Raw genomic sequence first — 7,549 nt, 5'->3', positions numbered from 1 at the left:
TCTGGAACCAACTTCCAAGAGAAGTGGTGCAGGCTCCTACTCTGGGGGTGTTTAAGGGGAGGTTAGATGAACATTTTGCTGGGGTCATTTGACGCCAGTATTTTTTCCTGCCATGGCAGAGGGTCGGACTACATGTCTGCTCAGGTCCCTTCCGACCCTAGAAACTATGAAACTATGGAATCCTTAGAGCAGGAGTCAAACATAGGAATGGAGAGAAGTTCCCAACCTGCCAGTCCAATAGTTTAACCCCAAAAACATCCTTGTGCCCAGGAATAAATCCATGAAGGGCTCCTCACACCCATCTAGTTGAGGACATCCTCCCAAAGGTCAAATAGCACAAGAACACATAGTTTCATAGTTTTTAGGGGCTGGAAGGGACCTTACAGATTATCAGGTCCAGCCCTCCTGCACTTGGGCAGGAAAGACTGCTGGGATCAGTTGACCCCAACAAGATAGGTGTCAAGATGCTTTTTGAAGATTGCCATGAGAAATTATAGTAACACCCATTAGGTCACAAGGATAAGATCAGTGTGCTGACCAATAACTGTCACTAAAGAGACCCCATAAAGCCAGGTGGGAACTTCTATTCAACAGAGGGAAGTCACATAGAAATTGTAACGCCCAAGTCATACATGTCCTGCCTCAGATGTATATGGATGGCACAAGGGATTCAACCAAGACCTCTGGAACTAAACATTTGAGCTGCTAAACCTTGAGCTGAAAAGCCCTAGACAGGCTAATGCTTAATGTCTTTTAAAGGTGGCTGGTGCACAGAGAAAACACACCTGCTATGCCAGCCCCACCAGGGCGTAAGCAGCACCTTCTCTTGCAGCCACCAAGCTCCGCCTCCCCACTGCCTACTTGGGAGGAATGGGACTCCCTAGACAGGATCCTAGTTGGAAGCAGTGGCTGTGCACCTTGTGGCAAGCCAGTTGGGAGCACTACTATGCTGAGCCACCCACATCATTGTGCCCAATAAAAACCCTGTTGTGGGTATCTCCTCTGGGGCACCCATGTCCGTTCCTGGAGCACACCCGCAAGCTTGGAGTACTCATTGCCACCACCCGGGCCTTGGTCTCTCTTAGGGCTCTGTGCTGCCAGGGTACACAGACCCTGCTAACCTTGGAGGTGCTTTGCCCACTGGTAGCATTTGTGGGTGCTTTTCATAGCCTGGAGCCATCCAGGAGGTTTTCAGGTAATAATCTACTGAGCTCTATTAGAAGTGTAAAGGCCTGTCCCTCCTCTCAAGCATTCATAGCTAGGTGTGCTGCAACAGATAGCTTTTATTAATCCAAGAGAGGGAAAATGGGGAAGGAGTACAAGATAGAAGAGTATTGGAAAAACAATGCCTTGAGTAAAACAAAATGGGCTTGTTGGCCCTTTGGATATGCATCTAGTTCACTTAATCCTAAATTACTGGCTAAATTTCAAGTAAGTTACTCACATGTTCATCCAGAGACTGATGGAGCTTTGGAGGCCTTGTGCTTGTTTCAGCATCCCAAAAATGTCTTTCCTCCTCCAAGATGGAGTTCTCCTTTTATAACCTTTATGACCTCAATACTAAGTCCCAACTAGCAATAGGCATTAGTTGAGGCAGACTAACCTTTTTAAAAGACGTCACCAACCAGGCCCGACAGGTACCTGGATGGGAACATGAGACGAAGGGTCTCTGCACCACAAGGTGGGGAGGGGAGGAATGGGAGGTCTCAGGCCCAGGGACAGAGAAAGAGAGAGGAGGATGTCTTACAACTCCGGATCTGTGCCCACACCTGTGCAAAGACTACTTACTGCCAGTATGGATCCATCCTTCTGCCAAGGGGTACAGCGTATCTACAGGCTCGACTCTATGACCCTCCTGCTGAGCCCAAGATGCCCAGACTAGGAAATAAGCTGCATCCGCTCTGTCCTGCTCTGGCACATCCAGTCCTCAGCATTAGGCAGAGCAGACAGCTTGAAGCAGCCATGCGTGAAAGCCTCTAAGTCCATTGCACAGCTCTCAGGCTTCTGCTCCTGGCGCCCTGGGATCATTTTTCATTTAAGTGGCCAGGCTGCACATATGTGGGAGAAAAGCTTGAAACATAAAGGCTAGAAACAGACATTGTCCTTGTCCTGGAGCAAGTTCTGCTTGTATTTGTCCTAGAACAGAAAAGTCCCGGGATTGGTGTGTGCACACATCACCCTTCCATTCAGGGTTTAGTGACTGGACTTCTGCTTTCATGCCATTGATTCAAGAATGCAATCCCTGAACAACTGTTAAGACACTCTTTACAATGTGCTGAGACAAAGTGTTATCACTGTTTATCCTATAAACTTTTTTTAGGGTTTGTTCCAGGGCGATAGACATGGACAGCTCAACGATTGTATATTATCCCGAGATAAAATAGTTTCTCTGGGGACAAATGCAATGTGTATTCATAGCCTATTGGTTCCAAAAAAAAAAAAGAGGCAGCTTTAAAAAAAGTTCTTATTTATAGGAAAAAAAGAGTGATTTTTAAGTTAATTTTACAATCTTTCGGACGTCATTTATGATTTTTAAAGACTTGCAGTTGGGGTACTGTTGGTTTCCTGGCCTCTGCCCTAAATTCCTCTTTTTAGCAGCAGTTTTATCTCAGGTAGGAGAAAGTCTCATACAGAACATGAAGACTTTTAAAGGGCCACAGCAGAAACAGTTCCACCAACTTTAGAAACCCCCAAATTCAAGTCTACTCCGAGTGAAATCCTTATATCCCCTGAGGCCTTGAAAACGATTAAACCCCCTCTTCCACTTATTTTTAGTCCTGAACAGAAACAATAAAGAAGCTGAGCCTGCATCTGTCATCACTGACTGTCACACAGCCAGAGACAAGATGTCCATCCCTTCCCTTTTATCCTGTATTGTCTCCAACTATTACATTTTACTATTAAAACCCCCCCAGGGCTGGAGCAAGTTTACAACGCAGGGAGCCTACAGTGTTATTCTTGCAATTGTTAAATGAGCGTCAGATTCTATTGTTGGGTGTTTCTATGGGAACGGCGCACTGTCCTGGAAGGCAGTTTATACTTCATGCCAGTAATATTTACTTTAATTTTGCATGGAGAGAAAAGGGGGGGGCAAATTTGCTCTGCCACTTGGGTGCAAACCTGAAATCCCTGGCTCCCTGCAGCAGAACGTGACCGGCTGCTTCTTCCTCAAACCCCGTTGCACAGAGGGAGAGGTGCTGTTCTGTGTCCTATTAGTGCTATATCAGTTATCACCCGGGCTTTGTTTAACGCGCTGCAGCTCAGTTCTTCTTTTCACCTGTGTTAGGACTTTGTCCGTTAAGAGCAAGATGCACAAGGCCAAAATGTGCTGGGGTACAAAAAGTGTGGCCTGGGACGCAGAGCACAGCCTTGGGGATTGAGAGACATGGTATCTGGCTTTGACTCTGCCCCTCACTCGAGAGTTTGAGTACATGCCCGGGCCTCAGTTTCCCCATCTTCGCAGGGGGGGGCATGATCTGCAATCCCCTGAGTGATGAGATTTGAGATGGACTGATACAAAGTGCTTAATAAATGGTAGGCATTTGCTTGTAGGTGTTTGCAAACTACCCTATTTACACACATACACACACACCACATGCCTTTTCCCCAAAAGTCAGTGGTCCAAAATGGGGGGGGAGGTTTCTCAAGGGGGAAGCTAACTTTTCTGCCCAGCAGCAGCAGTGGCATTTCTATTCAGGCTGTGCTGAGGGAGTCAATTGACTTCATGGCTCATATCTGATTATTGCTAATTGCTCTTCAGTCCACAGCCATTGACAACCTGCTGTCCTTTGTATGTCCCACTTACTGAGCTGTCCTTTCTTCAGCAATGTTGTTGTCTTTTTAGCTACTCTTGGCCTCCTTTTTTTCCTATTTCACAGCTTTGCAGACTGTTTGTAGCTTTATGGATCATTACAGCTAACAAATCATAGAATCCATTGAACATGAGGGTTGGAAGGGACCTCAGGAGGTCACATCTAGTCCCCCCCCCTGCTCAAAGCAGGACCAGCCCCAACTCCATCATCCCAGCCAAGGCTTTGTCTAGCTGGGTCTTAAACACCTCCAAGGATAAAGACTCCACCACCTCTCCAGATAGCCTGTTCCAGTGCTTTACTACCCTCCTCAGGAGAGAATTTTTCCTAATATCCAACCTCAACTTCCCTAGCTGCAACTTGAGCCCATTGCTCCTTGTCCTGCCATCTGCCCCCACTGAGACCAGCCCAGCTCCATCCTCTTTGCAGCCCCCTGCAGGGAGGTGAAGGCTGCTATCCAATCCCCCTCAGTCTTCTCTTCTCCAGACTCAATAAGCCCAGTTCCCTGAGCCTCTCCTCACCAATCATGTCCCCCAGCCCTGCAACCGTTTTCATTGCCCTCTGCTGGACAATCTCCAATGCGGATCCTTTCTGTAGTAGTGGGCCCACAGCTGGACACAGGACTCCAGATGTGGCCTCCCCCGTGCTGAATAGAGGGGAAGAATCACTGCCCTCCGTCTGCTGGCAACGCTCCCACCAATGCAGCCCAAGATGCCGGTAGCCTTCCTGGCAACAAGGGCACACTTCTGCCTCCTGTTCAGCTTATTGCCCACTGTAACCCCCAGGTCCTTTTCTGCAGAGCTGCTGCCCAGCCAGTCAGCCTCCAGCTTGTACCAGTGTAATAATATTACCAATAATCTCATTGCACTTCATAGGTCAAAACTGTCCCCTTCTTGAATGGCCTTTGACTAGAATGCCTATGTCACTGCTAATCTTGTCTCATCATGGCTCCCATTCCCATGTCTTCACTCCTAGCTCGCAGCCCTCTTTTATCCTTCCAGTCCCTTTGAATTTGCATGCAGTCTTTTCTCTGATATTTAGCTCAGCTTCTGTCTGCTTCTCCTTCAGGCCTGAGGAAAGGTGCTTGATGCCCAAAAGCTTGTCCAACAGCTCTCCCAACTGTACAGCTGGTCCAAAAAAGGATAGCACAAAAAACCCTTGCCTGTCAAACAAAACCCTAAATAGGTCTGTGGAGCCCAGCCTTCAGCAGCAGCTACAGTTCAGCTTTTTGACTGAGCAGCCAGGGGCTGCTGACAGTTCATCTGTGAAAGGGTTAAAACTGTAGCTGTTGCCTGCGCTAGAAAGAGAGGATGAATGAGCAGAAGAATCAGTTGCATCTTAATCTATGTGGCCATAACTTAGGAAAAAAATCTTTTTTCCCCTTCATTCTGCCTTTGCAAAAACAAGGTGCGTGTCCTATTTTGGGGGGGAGGGGCATTCCAGAAAATATGGTACACCTGTATGTCCAAGGTTATATTTCAAACCTACCATACATATTTGTGTGTGTGTATGTAGGTATGAGTATACGCCAAACTCATCACTGGCTTCTATACAGAAAAACAACCACCCAGTTACAGCAGAAACAAATCACGGGGAGACAGAAGAGCAGAGAAAGCAAACACAGAGGCTTAAATGTATTAGCCAAGTCCCAGACAAGAAAGAGAACAGTTCTAGGAGGATGGGGAGCAAAGCCAGTGCATTCAGAAAGTTGACATTGTGCACCGTCAGCATAGCCAGAGGCTAGGCCAGGGATCGAGCACCATGAAGACCGTGCAGGGGATCATTCTCCACGGAGGGCTGCAGTGCAGGTGTAGCACTGGGACTGTGTGCGACAGGAGGGAATATAAATACAGCACGCTTGCTCCAGTCTCCTGGTAGGAGCCACATGGAGATGTACCAGAGGAAAGCCGGAAGTGCATAAGGTTGACAGCTGCCTTCATCTTGCCCTTTCTCTCTCATTGCTAACCCTTGAAAAAGATCCACCAGGCCAGCGACACAATCAGAGGAAGGAAGCAAAAGGAGAAGTCAGAGGAATACAAAAAATCAATGTAAAGGAGGAAATTGGCCCCTTAGCAAGGAATACCTGGAGTTGATGATTCAAGTTAATTTAGAAGTTGACTGTGAAACCCCAAGGGATACGAGACAGCTCTCTATTGCTAGCACAGGACACCTGACATAGCAAACACCACTGGATCATCTTAATATTAGGCAGAAGCCAGAACTAAAGACAAGGAACTTTCATTCTGGAAAGCTGACCCCCCAACCTGGCAACTCAGCCTCATCTATCAGCTTCCATCCTGTTGTTCACCTCTCGAGTTCATCCCATACAGGCTGGATCAAACAAGCTCTCAAATCCGGCTGTGCATGCATAACCAATTTGATTTTCTTTATGGTGTCCTCCACCCTGAGATCTCTAGGGCTTCACTCTTCATGGAAACAGCATCTCTGAGACAACCTCTTAGAGAGGAGATGCTCACTGAATCCCATCTTGATGTGACTAGATCTCTCTTGTTTCTGTTTACATGCAAACCAAAGGTCAATCGGACTGGAAGATTATAGTTACTTTTTGTGCATGGACAGAACTAGGAGAAAACCTGCTCACTAGGAGGGTGGTGAAACACTGGAACAAGTTACCCAGAGGAGCTGTGGAGTCTTCAAGACCCAGCTAGACGAGCCTTGGCTGGGATGATGTAGTTGGGGTTAGTCCTGCTTTGTGCAGGGGGTTGGAGTAGATGTGACCTCCTGAGCTCCCGTCCAAACCTCACTGAGTGTGATTCCAAAACATAACAAGAAGGTTTAAGAATCCAGAATTGCTATATTTAATCTGACCTGGCCTTCATGTACTCCAGAATCGCCTATCTGGAATCCAGTAGCAGATGCCTTAGATGAAAGTTGCAAAGATTACTGCAGTGGACAATTCACTTCCTAAAAGAAAATTATTTGTGTGTCCAGCACTAGGAATATTTCCTGAAGCAAGAATACTGTAGAGTTGAGTAAAAATTAGGATTTGCATCCCTGGGAAATTCCAGAGCTTCAGATTGGACCAAAAAGGTGACATTCATATATTTTTCACAGAACAGAAATCCACCCCCTCCTCCTAAAAGCAATTCAGGAATATATAAGTGTGGCTATACTTTAGATCGACACAACATATTTCAATTTCCCTCAAATCACAGGGCCCTGTTTGCTAAGCTGAGCTGAACCCAAATGCTTTGTTTCAAGTCAGTTAAATATTGACTGCATTTTTCAATGAGATCATATTGTTTTATGAGGATTGTGGTTCAGGAGCCCCACCCAGGTTCCCATTCTCCCCTATGGGTCAGGTGGTGTGCTTGGACTACATTACCCATTATGCACCTAGTCTGATTCCCATGATGCAACAAATAATTTGGCCAAAGGGAGCTCTGCATTGCATTACCAGAAGATTTCATAGATTTCATAGACATTGGGGCTGGAAGGGACCTCGGAGGATCATCGAGTCCAGCCCCCCGCCCCAAGGGAGGAAGTCAGCTGGGGTTATAGGATGCTAGCAAGATAAGCATCCAATTTACTCTTGAAGGTGTTCAATGCAGGTGCTTGAACCACCTCCGCTGGCAGACTGTACCAGACCCTGGGGGCTCGGACAGTAAAGAAATTCTTCCTTATGTCCAGCCTGAAACGGTCTCGCAGGAGTTTATGACCGTTCGACCTCGTCATCCCTTGATAAACTTATAGGTGGCCACCAGATCACCCCTGAGCCT

The 7,549-nt window shown here is 47.0% G+C and overlaps 1 long non-coding RNA gene across 1 annotated transcript in view; it reads left to right on the top strand.

The window, feature by feature from the left end:
• Positions 1 to 7,549, top strand: part of LOC109322410 — a 15,720-nt gene that overhangs the window by 2,379 nt on the left and 5,792 nt on the right. Inside the window, exon 2 of the long non-coding RNA XR_002104385.1 lies at positions 4,249 to 4,252. This is a non-coding gene — a long non-coding RNA (uncharacterized LOC109322410). The remainder of the gene's footprint in view (positions 1 to 4,248; positions 4,253 to 7,549) is intronic.

This window comes from Crocodylus porosus, unplaced genomic scaffold, assembly GCF_001723895.1.
Source record: "Crocodylus porosus isolate Cpor-Errol unplaced genomic scaffold, CroPor_comp1, whole genome shotgun sequence".
Lineage (NCBI taxonomy): Eukaryota > Metazoa > Chordata > Crocodylia > Crocodylidae > Crocodylus > Crocodylus porosus.
This window is presented reverse-complemented; position numbering and strand designations above follow the sequence as displayed.